Source organism: Zea mays, chromosome 1, assembly GCF_902167145.1.
Source record: "Zea mays cultivar B73 chromosome 1, Zm-B73-REFERENCE-NAM-5.0, whole genome shotgun sequence".
Taxonomy (NCBI): Eukaryota; Viridiplantae; Streptophyta; class Magnoliopsida; order Poales; family Poaceae; genus Zea; species Zea mays.
This window is the reverse complement of record NC_050096.1, coordinates 53,159,872-53,180,120: the sequence shown is the minus strand read 5'-3', so window position 1 is coordinate 53,180,120 and position 20,249 is coordinate 53,159,872. Positions and strand designations below refer to the sequence as shown.

The window sequence follows — 20,249 nt, the reverse complement described above, 5'->3', positions numbered from 1 at the left end:
CAAGAACGTGATGACCACTTCAAGACCTCTGGAGCTGCTGCATATGGACCTCTTCGGACCCGTCGCCTATCTGAGCATAGGAGGAAGTAAGTATGGTCTAGTTATTGTTGATGACTTTTCCCGCTTCACTTGGGTGTTCTTTTTGCAGGATAAGTCTGAAACCCAAGGGACCCTCAAGCGCTTCCTAAGAAGAGCTCAAAATGAGTTTGAGCTCAAGGTGAAGAAGATAAGAAGCGACAATGGGTCTGAATTCAAGAACCTTCAAGTGGAGGAGTTCCTTGAGGAGGAGGGGATCAAGCACGAGTTCTCCGCTCCCTACACACCTCAACAAAATGGTGTAGTAGAGAGGAAGAACAGGACGCTCATTGATATGGCGAGGACTATGCTTGGAGAGTTCAAGACCCCCGAGCGTTTTTGGTCGGAAGCCGTGAACACGGCTTGCCACGCCATCAACAGGGTCTACCTTCACCGCCTCCTCAAAAAGACTTGATATGAGCTGCTAACTGGTAACAAACCCAATGTGTCTTACTTTCGTGTATTTGGGAGCAAGTGTTATATTCTTGTGAAGAAAGGTAGAACCTCTAAATTTGCTCCCAAAGCTGTAGAAGGGTTTTTATTATGTTATGATTCAAATACAAAGGCGTATAGGGTCTTCAACAAATCATCGGGTTTGGTTGAAGTCTCTAGCGACGTTGTATTTGATGAGACTAATGGCTCTCCAAGAGAGCAAGTTGTTGATCTTGATGATGTAGATGAAGAAGACGTTCCAACGGCCGCGATACGCACCATGGCGATTGGAGATGTGCGACCTCAGGAACAATTGGAGCAAGATCAACCGTCTTCCTCAACTATGGTGCATCCCCCAACCCAAGATGATGAACAGGTACCTCAAGTGGAGGCGCATGATCAAGGGGCAGCACAGGATGTTCAAATTGAAGAGGAAGAAGCACCTCAGGCACCTCCAACCCAAGTTCGAGCGACGATTCAAAGGGATCATCCCGTCGACCAAATATTGGGTGATATTAGCAAGGGAGTAACTACTCGCTCGAGATTAGTTAATTTTTGTGAGCATTACTCCTTTGTTTCTTCTATTGAGCCTTTCAGGGTAGAAGAGGCCTTGCTAGATCCGGACTGGGTGTTGGCCATGCAGGAGGAACTCAACAACTTCAAGCGCAATGAAGTTTGGACACTGGTGCCTCGTCCCAAGCAAAATGTTGTGGGAACCAAGTGGGTGTTCCGCAACAAACAGGACGAGCACGGGGTGGTGACAAGGAACAAGGCTCGACTTGTGGCAAAAGGTTATGCCCAAGTTGCAGGTTTGGACTTTGAGGAGACGTTCGCTCCTGTGGCTAGGCTAGAATCAATTCGTATTTTGCTAGCATATGCCGCTCACCATTCTTTCAGGTTGTACCAAATGGATGTGAAGAGCGCTTTCCTCAACGGGCCGATCAAGGAGGAGGTGTACGTGGAGCAACCCCCTGGCTTCGAGGATGAACGGTACCCCGACCATGTGTGTAAGCTCTCTAAGGCGCTCTATGGACTTAAGCAAGCCCCAAGAGCATGGTATGAATGCCTTAGAGACTTTTTAATTGCTAATGCTTTCAAGGTTGGGAAAGCTGATCCAACTCTTTTCACTAAGACTTGTGATGGCGATCTTTTTGTGTGCCAAATTTATGTCGATGACATAACATTTGGTTCTACTAACCAAAAGTCTTGTGAAGAGTTTAGCAGGGTGATGACGCAGAAATTCGAGATGTCGATGATGGGCGAGTTGAACTACTTCCTTGGGTTCCAAGTGAAGCAACTCAAGGACGGCACCTTCATCTCCCAAACAAAGTACACGCAAGACTTGCTAAAGCGGTTTGGGATGAAGGACGCCAAGCCCGCAAAAAAGCCAATGGGAACTGACGGGCACACCGACCTCAACAAAGGAGGTAAGTCCGTTGATCAAAAAGCATACCGGTCTATGATAGGGTCTTTACTTTATTTGTGTGCTAGTAGACCGGATATTATGCTTAGCGTATGCATGTGTGCTAGATTTCAATCCGATCCTAAGGAGTGTCACTTAGTGGCTCTGAAGCGGATTCTTCGATATTTAGTCGCTACGCCTTGCTTCGGGATCTGGTATCCAAAGGGGTCAACTTTGACTTGATTGGATATTCAGATTCCGACTATGCTGGATGTAAGGTCGATAGGAAGAGTACATCGGGGACGTGCCAATTCTTAGGAAGGTCCCTGGTGTCGTGGAACTCTAAGAAACAAACTTCTGTTGCCCTATCCACCGCTGAGGTCGAGTATGTTGCTGCAGGATAGTGTTGCGCGCAACTACTTTGGATGAGGCAAACCCTCCGGGACTTTGGCTACAATCTGAGCAAAGTCCCACTCCTATGTGATAATGAGAGTGCTATCCGAATAGCGGAAAATCCTGTTGAGCACAGCCGCACAAAGCACATTGACATCCGGCATCACTTTTTGAGAGACCACCAGCAAAAGGGAGATATCGAAGTATTTCATGTTAGCACCGAGAACCAGCTAGCCGATATCTTTACCAAGCCTCTAGATGAGAAGACCTTTTGCAGGCTGCGTAGTGAGCTAAATGTCCTAGATTCGCGGAACTTAGATTGATTTATAGCATACATGTATTTATGCCTTTGATCATGTTCCTTATGCATTTTGTTGCTTACTTGTGGTGCTCAAGTTGTACAAGCACTCCCTGGATCTCACAAGTCCTTGTGCAAGTGATGCACATACTTAGGGGGAGGTGTGTTACAACTTGACCCTTTGAAAACTAACCATGTGCTTGAGATTGTTTTAGTCTCAAAGGAGGATTGAAAGGGAAAAGGTGGACTTGGACCATGCAAGACTTCCACTGCACTCCGATGAAAAGAGTAACTTTTTCAAGTTCATCTTTATCCTCTTATTGCCTATTTGCTCTTAGTTGAAGATTTTGGTGAGGCAATTGGGGTTAAAAGGGCCAAGATTGATCCCGTTTTGGTGCTTGATGCCAAATGGGGAGAAAATAAAGGCCAAAGCGATAAATGGATCAGCTACCACTTGAGAGATTTTGAAAATAGTAAAATAGAGCTTTTGGTTTGTCAAAACTCTTTTATTGTCTCTCTTGTCAAAAGTTGGCTTCTTGTGGGGAGAAATGTTGATTATGGGAAAAAGGGGGAGTTTTTGAAATCTTGAATCAATTTCTCTTGTAATGACTCTCTTTATGTTTTAACAAGTATGTTTGACTTAGAGATAGAAATTTGGGTTTGATTTGCAAAAACAAATCAAGTGGTGGCAAATGATGATCCATATATGTCAAAATTGAATCAAAACAATTTTGAGTTCTTATTTGAATTGATTTTGTACTTGTTCTACTTGCTTTATGTTGTGTTGGCATAAATCACCAAAAAGGGGGAGATTGAAAGGGAAATGTGCCCTTGGGCCATTTCTAAGTATTTTGGTGATTTAGTGTCCAACACAAGTGCCTAAGTGTAAAAAGGTGGACAAAGTACAAATCAAGAATAAAGGTATGTTTCTCAGACTTAGTACATTATTTTATGGACTAATGTATTGTGTCTAAGTGCTGGAAACAGGAAAAATCCAATTGAAAATGTCTTGGCTCGAGCAGCCAAGACTCTGCTCAGTCTGGGAGCACCGGATTGTCCGGTGGTGCACCGGACAGTGTTCGGTGCGCCAGGCTGGCTCGAGCGAAGTGGCCGCTCTCGGGAATTCACCGGTGACGTACGGCTATAATTCACCGGACTGTCTGGTGTGCACCGGACTGTCCGGTGAACCAACGGTCGGTCGGGCCAACGGTCGGCCGCGCAATCTGCGCGGGACACGTGGCCGAGCCAACGCCTAGAAGGGTGCACTGGACTGTCCGGTGTGCACCGGACATGTCCGGTGCGCCAACGGCTCTCAGGCTGCCAACGGTCGACTGCGCCATTTGTGAAAGGAAATCAGGCACCGGACATTGTCCGATGTGCACCGGACTGTCCGGTGCGCCAGTCGACAGAAGACAAGATCAGCCTTCCTAGAATGCTCTCAACGGCTCCTAGCTGCCTGGGGCTATAAAAGGGACCCCTAGGCGCATGGAGGAGTACACCAAGCATTTCTACAACATTCCTAAGCACCAAGACCTCGATTCCGCGCATTTGTTTCATTGTGATAGCATATAGAGCTCTAGTGGAGTTGTGAACTCATTGAGTTGTGTTGCGAGCTCTTGTTGCGACTTGTGTGCGTGGTGACACTCTGATTTTTGTGTCTTGTGTGCGTTGCTAATCCTCCCTTGCTCTGTGCTTCTTTGTGAACTTCAAGTGTAAGGGCGAGAGGCTCCAAGTTGTGGAGATTCCTCGCAAACAGGATTGAGAAAAGCAAGCAAAACACCGTGGTATTCAAGTGGGTCTTTGGACCGCTTGAGAGGGGTTGATTGCAACCCTCGTCCGTTGGGACGCCACAACGTGGAGTAGGCAAGTGTTGGTCTTGACCGAACCACGGAATAACCACCGTGCCATCTCTGTAATTGATTTCTTGTGGTTATTGTGTTTTGTTGAGACTCCTCTCTAGCCACTTGGCATTTACTGTGCTAACGCTTAACCAAGTTTTTATGACTTAAGTTTTCAAGTTTTACAGGATCACCTATTCACCCCCTCTAGGTGCTCTCAGCTCTCCAACGCAAACCCCATGAGGCTAATGACAAACCCATAAATCTTGCGCTTCAAGCGCTCGATCTTTTCCTTGGTCCTATCCTCCTCCTCGGCTGTCGTGATCGCCGATCTTCGTGAACTACGAGAGGACCATCATTACGTGGCTGCCAGCATGCTGCTTCCCTTGCCATGTACATTATGCTGATCCTCGAACATGTGGAACCCTATGTCTAGTGCCTTGAACACGAAGGTCAGGAACCACGCGCGCATCTCACGCCATAGGGCCTTGGCAAGCTCAGCTGTCTCGCTCATGCTCTCTGTGTTACTGCTCCACGTGTTGTGCCTCGATGGGGAGCTTGGTGACACCACCACCGCCTTAGACTGCACCTTGGCTGAAGCTGAAGGTCCATGTGCTTGCTTCTTCGATAGGATTGTTGTCCTCGACGATTCCATCGAAAATGCACTTGGCTTGTTGGTGGTGGCGTTGCTCCTCGTCCAGGAGAAGGGTCCAGTGGCATCGTTCAGCAATTTGAGGACCTAGAGATTAGTGATTAATGCACCGCCAACCCAATGTTAAGTTGATTTCTTCTCCAACAATTCCTCCTCTTCAACCCCGTTGGTCGCCACAGACTTGGCAGCGATGGTCTTCCACTTGAGAGCATCCTCACAGACGACAGGGAAGAGATCTACATTTGGGAATGGGTTGGAGACCCTTGCTGAAGCGCAGATTTCAGAGAACTTGTTGTAGTCTACACAAAGAAATAAACAAAACACCAATCACACCAGTTTCCTGCTAAAGAAATGCATGGGTTTCGTTTTTAGGTTTGAGTAAAAAAAGATGTCTCCATATACCTTATGTTCCTGATAACGGATTTAGAGATCAATGCCTCTTGCAGGGCGCTAGCTGCAACAGTTGCCGCGAGCACTAGTACAAATAAGCTCAAAGCCTGCGGCACGTTCAACTTTTCACTAGCGGTTTCCGTTATCAAACGTCAGTGAAAGAAACAGGTGGGCCCGGCTTTAAAAACCGCCAGTGGAAACCTATTTCCACTGGCGGTTATCTTAACACAACCGCTAGTGGAAATAGGATGTTTCCACTGGCGGTTGTGTTACACAAACCGCCAGTGAAAATTGATTTCCACTGGCGGTTATCTTAACTTAACCGCCAGTGGAAACATCCTATTTCCACTGGCGGTTTTTAAAGATAACCGCCAGTGGAAATCAATTTTCACTGGCGGTTTTTAAAGACAACCGCCAGTGAAGTGTCTGTTATAAATACCCCTCTTCCCCCGACAGTGAACTGTATGCTCGCAGCCAACTTCCATTGGAGGCGATTTTGGAGGTCCATAATTCACAAAATACATGGGGAGAGGTTTTGATCTTCATTTTTTGGAAGAAGATTGCTAAGAAAGGTTGGTTTATGTTGCTAATGTCAATTTTTATTCATTTTTGCTCAATTTTAGCCACATTTTGGATCTAGGGTTTCACCATTGGAGAGAGAGTGTATCCTCTCTCAATTTTAGCCACATTTTAGCCACATTTTTGCTCTATTCGCTCAAATAAAGTTGTTTAATATGGTTAGATTTTGTCTATCCTCTCTCCTTTTTCATGTTTAGTTCTCAAATCAGTTTATCCATGAGATATTAAGTTGTTTAATGAATGGTTCATGTGTTGTGTGGAGAGAGAAGAAGATAGATTTGGTAATTAAGATTGTTTTTATTAGTTGCTATGAAAGTTGGTTTAATTATGTTTTAATTGCCAATTATTGTTCATCTTTGCTCAATTTTGGAACTAGGCCTTCACCATGTGTTAAAGAGAAGAGTATGGCTAGGAAAGTTTAGTTTTATGTTCCTCTTGCCAATTTTTGTTCATTTTCCTTAAATTTAGCCACATTTTGGATATAGGGTTTCACCCCTTCATCCTTCCCGACAGGTGGTGATGGAGAGGACATCCTGGATGTATAACTTATCAAGGCTAGATCCATCATACATATCCGAGGTCCATAGGTTTATTGATGTCGCTACGAACCATGCTTGGAGAACAAAGACAAAACACATATATTGTCCATGCATGGACTGCAAAAATGCTGCTGTATTTAATGACACAGAACAAATCATATCTCATCTGGTATGCCGAGGATTTATGAAGGATTACACAATTTGGACAAAGCATGGAGAGGGTAGCTCTTCGCCTTATACGACTGGAAACCCTGAGAACATCGACGACAGATTTCAGTTCGTTCACGAGACACACCAACCTCTTCCACAGAGCGAACATGTAGTGCAAAATGTTACTGATCATGGTTACGCTCGAGGAAATGAACATGATAGACCTCATGTTCTGCCAAGTGTTATGGATGAGGAAGATGCAGAGTTGCTAGAGGCAATGTTGCGTCGTCATACAGATCAATCGATGTTCTTAATGAAAGGTATGGAGTCCCTGAAGAAGGCAGCAGAAGAGCCTTTGTACGACGAGTCTAAGGGTTGTACCAAAGAGTTCACGACGCTCCGGTCTGTGCTAAAGCTGTTGATGTTAAAAGCTAAATATGGTGTGTCTGATGCTGGCTTCGATGCGTTCTTGAGTATTATCGCAGACATGCTTCCAAAGGAGAACAATGTGCCTGCTAACACGTACTATGCAAAGAAACTAATCAGTCCGCTCACTATGGGTGTGGAGAAGATCCACGCGTGTAGAAATCACTGTATCCTTTATCGAGGTGATGATTATAAAGACTTGGAGAGCTGCCCAAAGTGCGGTGCAAGTAGGTACAAGACGAATAAAGACTATCGAGAGGACGAAGAGTGTGTTGCATCCGTGTATAAAGGGAAGAAGTGAAAGAAAGCCCAAAAAAAGACTTCAAAATCCACGAGCAAAGAAAAAGAAGTAGACTATTATGCGCTCAAAAAGATTCCTGCTTTGGTGATGTGGTACCTCCCCGTCGTCGATCGATTGAGGTGTTTGTTCGCTAATCCTGAGGATGCCAGACTTATGAGCTGGCATGCTTCTGATGAGCACAAAAACGATGGGAAGCTTCGACATCCAGCCGATGGGAAGCAGTGGCAAGATTTCAATGACAACCACCAAGACATGGCCGATGAACCGAGAAATGTTAGGTTCGCACTGAGTACTGATGGAATGAACCCATTTGCTGAGAGGAGCAGCAAGCATAGCACATGGCCGGTGATCCTCACCATATACAACCTTCCTCCATGGTTGATGCAGAAACGGAAGTACATTTTGCTAACCATCCTTATTTCTGGACCTACACAACCTGGAGTTGACATGGATGTATTTTTGGAGCCCTTAATGGAGGATATGAAAATATTGTGGGAAACAGGTGTTCAAATGTTGGATGAGTATCGTAAAGGTTCATTCACGCTGAGAGCAATTCTTTTTGTTACGATCAACGATTACCCTGCTCTCTTCACATTATCAGGCCAGTTTAAGGGAAAGGTTGGTTGCACAGTATGCATTGATGGAACTGCTTACGTATCCCTTGCTGCATCTAGGAAGATAGTTTACATGAGGCACAGACGCTTTTTATTGGAAGGACACAGGTACCGCATGCGAAAGATGGATAAGTACTTCGACAATAATGGTGAACTACATTCTACTGCTCCATCGGGTAACAATAGAGGTCATAGAGTTTTTGAAATAGTCAAGAATATCAAGTTTGTTTTCGGGAAGAAGACAAAAGACGGAAAAACAAGGAAGGATGTCAAACCAGCTTCGGGGGCTATATTCAAGAAGAAGTCTATTTTCTTCGAGTACTTGCCTTACTGGAAAGAGTTAGATGTGCGGCATGCGATCGATGGTATGCACGTTCAGAAGAACGTGTTTGAAAGCATAATGGGCACCTTGCTAGACATAAAGGGCAAAACAAAAGAAGGGCTCAATTCACGCATGGACTTGGTAGATTTAGGCATAAAAAAGGAACTACATCCCGTTCTTCAAGAAAATGGGAAGTACCATCTCCCAGCAGCAAGCTACAATCTCAATGTAGATGAGAAACATGCGATGTGTGTTTGGCTTAAGAATTTGAAAGTCCCATCCGGATTCTGCTCTAGCATACGGAGTATTGTGTCAATGAAAGACCTGACAATCACCAACTACAACTCACATGATTGCCATGTCATGCTGACTACATTCCTACCTATTGCCATCAGGGCTATAAATCCTTTGTTTTTAAAGATGGCAATCACACGGTTGTGCTACTTTTTCAACAGGATTTCACAAAAGGTAATTGGCCGTGATGAGTTGGCATCTCTTCAGGAATTCGTAGTGGAGACAATATCACAGTTTGAGATGTGTTTCCCTCCATCGTTCTTTGATATTATGGTGCACCTTGTGGTGCACTTGGTGCCACAAATAGAGGCATTGGGTCCTATGTACTTGCATGAAATGTGGACGTATGAGCGTTTCATGTCAATACTGAATGGCTATGTATCAACCCGTGCTCGTCCTGAGGCATCCATGATAGAGGGGTACTGTACCGAAGAGGCCATTGAGTCCGGAGGTCCATTCTGCAATAGTATCCTAAAAGACCAGGTTGCAATAGGTCTGCCTCCGTCACGACACGAGGGTAGACTGTATGGAAGCGGGAGGATGGGACGGAAATCTTTCATCCCACCGGATTACGATATAGTACTTGAGGCACATCAGAGCATCCTACATCAGCTAACGATAATGGAGCCATTTATCCAACAACACATCAATGAGCTTCGCGAGCAAAATCCTGGGCATATGGATGATTGGGTAATGAAGCAACATAAGCAGCGGTTCAACACATGGCTAATGGTGAAGGACATTCCACGTGGAGAAACAATAGAAGAACAAACCATCAAGGGCTTGGCATCTGGACCATCACGCCAGGTCACAACATGGCAAACCTATGACATTAGTGGATTCACATTTTGTACCAAGTCCAAGGACAAAAAGAGCATGTCACAAAACAGTGGTGTTCGATGCGAGGCCATAGATGATGAAACTGGTGAGATTATTACATATTTTGGCTTTATTGAGGACATATGGGAACTAGACTATGGTACATTTCAGATCTCGGTTTTCCGATGTCAATGGGTTGAAGACAAACATGTCACGGTAGACAACTATGGGGTCAGAGTTCTTGATCTAAGTAAGGTAGGTTACAAAGATGACCCATGGATCCTTGCTAATCGTGCTGCACAGGTCTTCTATGCTGAACAGATCATTTCTAACAATGAGAAGAAAAGCACCGACAAACCGAAGCATGTAGTTTTTCCTGGAAAACAACAAGCTATAGGAGTTGATGGTGTATCTGATTTAGAGATTTTTAACCAGTTCAACGACATGTCTCTTTTCATAGACCATCCAACCAAGATAAGGAACGTTGAGCGAAGCATCCCACACAATTCGTTGCCCTGGGTACGCCACGATGGACAAGGCAGAACAATAGCTTCCTAGATTATATACTTGTCATGTAATTGATTATTGTTAGGAACTTGTCATGTAATTGATTATTGTTAGCGACAAACCGAAGCATGTAATTGTCTTCATTCAATTTTCGTGGCTACCATTTACAATTTTACATGACTTTCTATTGACTTTATAGAGAGAGAGGAGAGGGAGAGAGAGAGGAGAGAGAGGAGAGGGAGAGGAGAGAGAGGATGGAGAGAGAGGAGAGGGAGAGGAGAGAGAGGATGGAGAGAGAGGAGAGAGAGAGGATGGAGAGAGAGGAGAGAGAGAGGGGATGGAGAGAGAGGATGGAGAGGGAGGAGAGAGAGAGGATGGAAAGAGAGGAGAGAGAGAGGATGGAAAGAGAGGAGAGGATGGAGAGGGAGAGGGGAGAGAGAGGGGATGGAGAGAGAGGATGGAGAGGGAGAGGGGAGAGAGAGGAGAGGGAGAGGAGAGAGAGAGGGAGAGGGGAGAGAGAGGGGATGGAGAGAGGTAAAAGTATACTAAACAATATATAAAAGTATACTTAATATAATATATAAAAAGTGAAGTAAAACAATATATAAAAAACTATGTTTAAATAATAATAAAAAACAATTTCTACTGGCGGTTGTCATAGACAACCGCCAGTAGAAATGGCTTCCACAGACTGTAGAAGCCATTTCTACTGGCGGTTCTCTATGACAACCGCCAGTAGAAATGGTTTCTACTGGCGGTTCTCGTTGTCAACCGCCAGTAGAAATGGCTTCTACAGTCTGTGGAAGCCATTTCTACTGGCGGTTCTCGTTGTCAACCGCCAGTAGAAATGGCGCCTATATAAAGGGTGGCGCGCGGGAGCCGAAAATTTTACAAGTCCCTGGCGCCAGTTCACTTGAAGATGACGCCGTCAGGCTGCTGGATTTCGACCCCGAGGGTTTTCGCCGGCGATCGTCCCCGCGCCCGTCCCCACGCCGCCATTCCCGCCCCCGCACCGCCGTCTCCAGGTTTCTTTCTCTTTCCCCTAATCTGTACCGCCGCCGTCTACCACGCCGGGCCGCCGCCGCCGCCGCCGCGTTTTAGTAAACCCTAGGGCACGCGCCGCCGCCGAGAGGGAGGAAGAGAGATGAAGGAGAGGGAGAGGGAAGAGAGAGGAGGGAGAGGGAGAGGGAGGAGAGAGGAGGGCGCACGCGCCGCCCGCCGCCGAGAGGGAGGAAGAGAGAGGAAGGAGAGGGAGAGAGATAGAGGGAGGGAGAGGAGGGTGAGAGAGAGAGAGGAGGGAGAGGAGAGAGATAGAGAGAGCGAGGGAGAGAGATAGAGGGAGAGGAGAGAGATAGAGGGATCATACAAATGTATTCAAATGTGTTCAAATGTATTCAAATGTAGAGAGAGGGAGAGAGATAGAGGGCTCATACAAATGTATTCAAATGTGTTCAAATGTATTCAAATGTAGAGAGAGGGAGAGAGATAGAGAGAGAGGGAGAGAGATAGAGGGCTCATACAAAAGAAGGGCTCATACATACAATACTTATTTTTATTCATATGTGTGTTATATATGTGTTCAAATGTATGTGTTCAATATATATATGTGTTCAATATATATATGTGTTCAATATATATATGTGTTCATATGTGTTCAAATGTATGTGTTCAATATATATGTGTGTTCATATGTGTTCAAATGTATGTGTTCAATATATATATGTGTGTTCATATGTGTTCAAATGTATGTTGAATATATACATTGTAATTTTATCCGTCACAACTCGATAATATACGTATCCGATCCGATCCGAATTCGATCTGAACTCGATAATTTCCGTACGACTCTCCCTCTCTCCCTCTCTATACGTCCTATGCGACTCTCCCTCTCTCCCTCTCCTCGTCCTATACGACTCTCCCTCTCTCCCTCTCTATACGTAACTCGATAATATCCATACGATTCTCCGTCTCTCCCTCTTTATACGTCCTATGCGACTCTCTCCCCATCCTACACGATACTATACGACTATACGATACTATATGGTTAGGGTTTAGGGTTATGGTTAGGGTTAAGGTTAGGGTTAAGGGTTATAGTTAGGGTTAGGGTTAAGGGTTAGGGTTTAGGGTTAGGGTTAGGGTTTAGGGTTAGGGTTAGGGTTAAGGGTTATAGTTAGGGTTAGGGTTAAGGGTTAGGGTTTAGGGTTAGGGTTTAGGGTTTAGGGTTTAGGGTTAGGGTTAGGGTTTAGGGTTTAGGGTTAGGGTTTGTTAATATGAATTTAATTATTGCTTACGTTAATATGTGTTAATATGTATTTAATTATTGCTTATGTATTTGTATATATATAGCTCAATGAGTTCTCCGATCAAGGACCAAGGATTAGTGCCCGAGCACATGGACAAGAGTGTTGCTCAAGAACAATCCAGCAGTGAAGGATATGAAACGCCTAGCGACCCTTTTCCTACCACTAGCATAGATAGGGCCGCTCTCCGTGAGTTGCAACGTGACCCTACTTATGATCCACGAGAAGCTGAGGTAAAAGTACGCATCTTTAGCTTCGTATGTGTACCCTACTGATTTCACATGCATGATCTCTTGTGCATTTTATTACATGAATAGGAGGTCGTGTCTGAATTTCGTGCGATACTCGAAGAAGCCGTGGCACGATACGAAGACGTACCGGAGCCGACCCAAGACGCACCGGAACAGACCAAGACAACAACCGAGACATCAAGGAAAAGGAAGCAGAGCGATCGAAAAAGAGGTGACAGGGGGCTGAACAAATTTCCCGACAAAACATACAAAATCTCAGACGTGAGCCCGAAAGGTCAGCCCCTAGCTCCAGAAGAGGCACTACCTAAGTTCCGGAATGCACTTGGGTTTTTAGTTAGAGATAATCTTGACATAACAATACGACAGTGGAGAGATGTGTCAGATGATGTCAAGAATCAAATATGGAATAAGCTATTAATGAGGTTCGTTCTGCCTCGGGGTTCAGAAGAACTCGTGAAGGAATACACGATGAAGCAGCTTGCAATAAATTTCCGAAACTGGAGGTCTGAGATGAACACAAAGTTTGCAAAGAAAGGTCTGGACCCGACCAAAAAATATAAAATCTCAGCAGGTCAGTGGGCAGTATTTCTAGAGCAGAGGAGCAGCCCTGATTTCATATCTCTAAGTGAGGCAAATTCAGAACTATCAAAGAAGAACAAGTACCGCCACCACCTAGGCACAGGTGGTTACAAGCGTCAGGTTCCTAAATGGACACAAGAAGACGCCGAGAAGAAGGCCGCAGGGTTGCCGACGCTGTCCGAGCAACTTGGTGAAAGGGCGGCAAATTGGCTCCGTGCTAGAAAACCAAGGGAAACCGAGACCGGTGTATCTTTTGATGATCCCATTGTCGAAGAAGCGGCAAAAAACATATATACAATGGCAGCTAAGCAGAGCGAAGGAACTTTTAAGCCACAAAGGGAAAGAGACATCCTAACGGCTGGTCTCGGTAACCCTGAGCATCCTGGTCGTGTACGAGGAATCTCGTCTAAGGAAGGATGGAAGGAAGGATTCGGACCACAGTGGGAAGGTCTGTACAAGAAACGTGATCGATACAAGGAAGAGATCGCGAATTATTTTAAGGAGGAGGCCAAGAAAGAGTTCAAAGCCATGATGTCTCAAATGCTATCGAATCCTCCTCCAGAATTGATGCAACAGTTGGCGAGTGCGATGTCTGTTCAACATATGACCACTCCACAGATACAAATAATTCCAGCAGCTCAACCGCCGGCTTCCATAGATTGTACGACATTACCAAGCTCTGTTGCTTCAACGGGAAATAAGGACCGTTATCCAGTTGATGACATCACAAGGCCTGTGGCGTGCACACTGGTTATAAGATATGGTATTAACAATAAACGTACAAAGATAGTAGCCACAGGCCTTGCGATCCCAGGACGCAAGTTCCATGGAAACGATATTCCAGATGATTATTGCAAAGTAGAAGTGACGACGGTCGTCCAAGGATCCGAGGACGACATGCTAGACATCCCTGGGCCCGAAGGTATCGAGAAACTTGGACAAGCTATCAAGAATTTTATCCTTTGGCCTCGAAGGGATGTCGAATTGCTTGATTGGTCGAATTCGTCGCAGGCGTCGCAGGCCCAACCGTCTCTGCCTTCTCAAATTGCTGTTCCTATTGTACATCCATCCTCACCTCCTCAAACTTCACATGCTGCTCCTCATCCTTTTTCTGACCCACCGTCTCCGCCACAAGCATCACCATTCAGGGCTCCACCACCTTCTCCTCCCCATCCTCTTGGTGACCCACTGTCTACGCCACCATCAAGGGATCCACCTTCTCCACAGCCATCAAACGATCCACGGCCATCAAAGAAATCTAAACTTCCTATACCAAAATTGGTGTCCCCGTATCAGAAAAAGAAGAGTAAAGCTACTACTGCTGGCACAGTTCGGTTTTTGAAAGGGATTGGACGGAGCCTCACGTCACAAACTGTTGATTTGGCCGAGCACGAGGAGTCTGCAAAAAAGGCTGAGGCAACGGCCGCAAAGATAAAGAAGCCAACTAAGGCAGGTTACAAAAACGTGCCTAAAAAATATGTGCCGGGCAGACCTCTGCTACCTCTTGACAAACTAAGAAAGGTCCCGGCTGGTGTTAAAAGGTTGCATGACTGGTACATGCGGGCATCATCGGTTGGCATCGACACCATCAGTGTGCATATACCAGACCATGCTTTTATTGGTTCGAACCAAAAGGCCGTTGTTACATTCGAGGACATGTGGTTAATGATGAACCTTCAGAGACTCGACGTGCAACTTGTAACGATGTTTGCATTGTAAGTGTCGCTCATACTTCCACATATGTGTGTTATTATTAGTGAGCTGTATAAAATTTCAATATCTGACATGCACGTGTGACTTGCAGAATGCAACATGATCAGCAGGAGATTCTTTACGGTACCAAGCCCAATGCTAGTGCCAGTAAAAGGGTTGGGTATCTCAACCCAATACTTATATCCGAGGAAAGCCACACTTTTAGAATCGGGAAAGACAACGATGAAATACGGGGAAAGACAGACGAAGAAGTTGAGAAGCGTATAAAGGATATGAAGAAGGATTTTGAAGCTCGATACGCCACATACATAGGACATGCAATGCTTCAATTTCAAGACAGGGAAGCCATAATGGCCCCGTACAACTTTAAGTAAGTGTGATTTTGCATAAATAAAATTAATAATTTCAATACACATGCATCACAAATTTGATTCGTACAGGGACCACTGGATATGCTTCCTCATTTATCCTAAGGTTGGAAAGGTGCTGGTGCTCGACTCCTTGAACTTCGACCCTTCGACATATGCAACATTCCTCAGCATCTTAGAGCTGTAAGCCTTTTCTATGCATGCATACTTTTATCGATTAAAATTTGAGAATAACATGGTGATTCTATTTGAGATCACAGTGCTTATAGATTCTATAAGATGAGAGGTGGAAAGTACGACCTGTCGAAAAAACTCGTGCCACTAGACATCCATCATCACTGGCCGGTAAGTATGTGATTTTATGAATACATATCATACACAATGTTGCAACTAAATAACCAATCTCCCGTTATGTAGTGCCACAAGCAACCACAAGGATCGATCCTATGTGGATTCTATGCGTGCGAGTTCATGAGAGTGAACGGACGATACATCACGAACCCTGACAAGGTATTATTAGTAATAGTTAAGTATGTATTTATGTCATTAAAGATGCAAATGTGTTATTATTGAGTATAAATAGATGATGTTTATAAAATTCCTTTACAGCAATTTCAACGAGGAAACCCGGAGAACTTGACCGAAGCTGCATTGTATGGCATAGTCGAGGACCTCTGCACATTCATATTGAAAGAGGTCATTCCCGCAGAAGGAAAATATCACGATGCTTCCGGGACATTAGCTTTGCCAGAGTTCAGAATACTAACAGAAATTAGTAGATTATCTCTTAGCCGAGATAGTTATTAGAGCTTAGGTGAAAACTTATGATGTATAGAATGCATGAAGCATATATGGTTGTAAACAGAATACTTATTGATGTATATAAATGTATGATAGAATTTAATTTCATGTTGCTTTCAATATCAATATAGATATATATATATATATGTTTGTGTGTGTGTAAATAAATATATATATAATTCAGTATTGTTTGAAATTTTGAAAAAAGGCGGGAAAACTTCCACTGGCGGTTTTATAAAGAAAACCGCCAGTGAAAAGTGCATTTCCACTGGCGGTTTGCTTTATAAAACCGCCAGTGGAAATGCATTTCCACTGGCGGTTTTCTTTATTCAGCCGCCAGTGGAAATGCACTTTTCACTGGCGGTTCGTTAAGAAAACCGCCAGTGAAAATGCACTTTTCACTGGCGGTTCCAAAATAACCGCCAGTGGAAATGCTGATTTCCACTGACCCATAGCACTGGCGGTACTGAAAAACGCCAGTGTAAATATGTTTAGAACCGCCACTATAGAGCTTCTGTGTACTAGTGGAGATCTCTCCGTTCAAAAGCTTCATGAAATTTGGTAGAAATTAATTAGAAACTCAGGTCAAGTCAGCAGCACTAAAAGGAGACTGAGAGCTAATAAAATAAAACTACAATAGCTTACCTTGCCTATTTTTGAGAGTTTTATCAGGAAGTGCATCCAAAGGAATGCTACTGTCAGTCTATTTAGGGTTGTGAAGTGTAATTTTCAGAGCTGTGGTATTTGCCTTCACTAAGGTAGGGGCGTCTATTTTCTTACGAGGCTTCGACCTCTCTTCAACAAAAGAATCGTCATTGCTAGATTGTTTCGTCGTGGCATCGCTTAGCCGCCTCGACATTGCTTCCTGATGGTAGAGACAAAGAAGATCCTGATGGTAGAGACAAAGAAGAAATGTTTACTACACAGGCACAAACACATTCTGTTGTACACATGCAAATTGGTTATCCAACCATGCTACCTATGAAACTCAGAAGAAAAGAATCAATACTCTGAACCTGAAAATGATTAATACAACATTCTATATATATGTAGCTTTATGTTTGAAATTCCAAACTAATAATTGTGTAAGTTATAATCGTGCCACATGTACTTGGAGTTTTTCTTTCAGTTAATTCGTAGTCATAGCACAAAATTTATAAATGAGAAGGCATCACAGTACATATCCATTTGAAAATGATTATTACTAAAAGTGTCATGGTTGACCATGGTTATTATTTCCTGAGCCAAAGGTTAGAGTCACTTTATACTTCAGTTTTTACCCAACAATGTTTTTTGTCTACTATCCTATCCCTATCTAGCACCATCTATCTATGTCAGATCTTAATTTGCAGAACCAAATCAGATCAGGACTACGATCCTATGAATCAAGTATGTTGATCACTGTTCATGGTTAAGTCATACTTTGTGTTTTCCCTAGCATGAATTTGACAATTCATCCATTTACAACCCCATCTAAGTCAATGTGTTATCCCTAGCATCAATTTGGTAGTCATCCATTGACAACCTCATCCGAGTCACTGAGTTTTCCCTAGCATCAATTTGGCAGTCATCCTTTACAACCCCATCTGAGTGTACCTTAGAAGATCTTTCATTTGAACGACAATACAACACAGCCAAATGTTTGTAGTACCTTCAAGTTCAGGATATTTTCAGTTAAACACAATTTTGACTTTAGAAAGAGTTATTTACTACTACTACTATTCTAGTCACAATGTAGGTAGTGATAAAATTATATGCCTCGAATTATCACAGGTTATCTTGACATCATTGGCAAGTACCAAATGTCACAACACAACAATGTAGCAACAGAGAATGCAGACCTGAGTCCTGAGTAGGGGTGGATAATGAGCCAGCTCGGCTCGGCTCGGCTCGTCCGAGTTCGAGCTGGCTCGTTAAGCTAACGAGCCAGCTCGGATCGGCTCATTAAGGTAACGAGCCACAGAGTCAGCTCGGCTCGGCTCGTTTACCTCGCGAGCCAGAGCAGAAAAAATAATATGTATATAATAATTAATTTTTAGTTAATTTCAAACTAATTTAACAATAGAAAATAGTAATTATACTCATAGTTTTACAAACCATGTCAATGTAATACCAAATTAGCACAATTCATCACTTATTAATTCACAATACACATACATGTTCATCAGTTTAATCCATAATTATATTTGCATAGACCAAATTAACACATAGACATAGTTCATTAATCATTAGTTTAATTCATAAGTCATAGACACCTCACATATATAACATGTTCATCAATTATTCTGTAAATGATATGCATATAGTTTCGTTTTGCTGGATTATGGTAGCTCGTTTAGCTCGCGAGCTGGCTCGTTAACGAACCGAGCTAGGATGTCAGCTCAACTCGTGAAAAAATTCAAACGAGCCGATCCGAGCCGAGCTGACCATGAACCGAGTGAGCCACGAGCATTTCGTCCAGCCCTAGTCCTGAGGATGGTATCCTTGTCCACCTTGGCCTTAGACTTCGTCATGGACGGTGCAGCCGTAGTGTGAGTTGGATCGTCCTAGCTCTTCCTCTCGGGCTTCGCAGCCGACCCGCTCTCCAGATCAGTCATCTTGGAGATACCAGCCACCACCACCCCAACCTTCTTCATGGTGGTGCCTTCCCTAGACAGCCTGCGCAAGCTAGGCGACAGGGACGCCTGGGATCTAGTGGGCGCGAACGATGGCGTGGGAGAATTTGTCGTCACCTCAGCTCGCCCTCCACCTCCTGCAATGCGCTCGAGCCCTCGGCTTCGGCAATCAGCGGTGGGGGCCACACTGGACGCAACGTTGGGTTGGGGAGGAGCGCTGCAATGGGATTTTGGATCAGAGATGGTGCAGGAGCAGGAGAGGAGGCTGGGAGAGCCATCGCGGGAGGAGATGCCAGAGGAGTTGTCATGGGAAGAGATGCCGGAGGAGATGTCGGGTGTCAAGGGGATGACTGCGATGGTCCTTGAGGGTATGACGACGCACGCGGGGGTGAGAAGACAGACGAGCACGACGTTTCGGGGTTAGGAAGGAGGCGCAACGGCGAGCGAGGGTGAGGCGAACACACAGTGAGGACCGGGCTGGGGGCGGTGACGACACAGGCATGGTGAAGCAATGTGGGGCGAGGATGGGGGCGTGGTAGCCGTGAATGGTGGGCGTTGGGAGATGGCGGGGGCATGGTGAAGTAATATGGACGACCGCATTGGGTTCTTATAGAGTAGTAGAGATTACACTCCATAAATAGTGCAAAGCAGTGTTTTGCACGACCTTCTAAAGAGAGCCTAACTCACAAGTAAACACTCTTAGGCTATGTCCAGCAAACTACTTATCTCACACTCTATTTCAAACTCCACTATGTAAACAATATCGTCTACAGTTTAAAAATAGTGCTTTGCACACCCGTTTTCACGGCCTGCTAGAGTTGGCCTATGTAGAGAGCGCTGACAACTAACAATGCACGTGGAATACAATATTAGTCGTAGCCGTAGGGTTCTGGAAATGACAAAGGTGATGCAACGACAATCGCATGGCGATCACGAGTGAAGGTCTAGGGTTTAAGCTATCTACGAATTTACTTAACTGATAGCCTAGTCCTCACATGGGCTTCCTTTGCGTGGGGGCTCTGACGAGGACCAAAGGAAGGCTTATCAACACCTCGGTAAAAATACGGGTGTGTCAACGGGAGTTTGTATCTCTATCATATTTAAGCTTCCACATCATATTGTGTTTCTTGGTTATATGTTTTTTGTTCTTAACTTAGTTATTGGCTAGCGGATAATTCTTGAATCTAAGTTGTATAACTCCTTTTACGATAGGGATGTCAAAACTTAGTCAAAACCCTGGTTGCACATGTGAACACTTGGGTGTTTGTATAGGTTTTGATTAAGGAAAATAGAAGAAATAGATTATATCAAAAATAGATTGCTTAATTGACCACCGTTCCTTATGCCCTTCGTATATATAGACCCTTACTAATGGGCTTTTAGCTTAAAGATCCATTAGTTTTTTTATAGATCATGATTGTCCCTTAATCCATATAATAAACAAGTACTATAGGTTATAGAAACTACTTTTATTTTCTGCATGGTAAGTGTCTTTATTACCATAAGAAATATAATAAGGCGTAATTATTTTCGAAAAAAGTCAAACTTTACAATGCTATAGTGAACGATTAGTAAAATTGTAAGCATGTCC

General features: G+C 44.2%; 1 pseudogene; it reads right to left on the bottom strand.

Annotated features, from left to right (window-relative positions):
• Positions 1–4,655: 4,655 nt before the first annotated feature.
• Positions 4,656–18,751, bottom strand: LOC103644623 (uncharacterized; annotated as a pseudogene).
• Between the last annotated feature and the right edge of the window lie 1,498 nt (positions 18,752–20,249).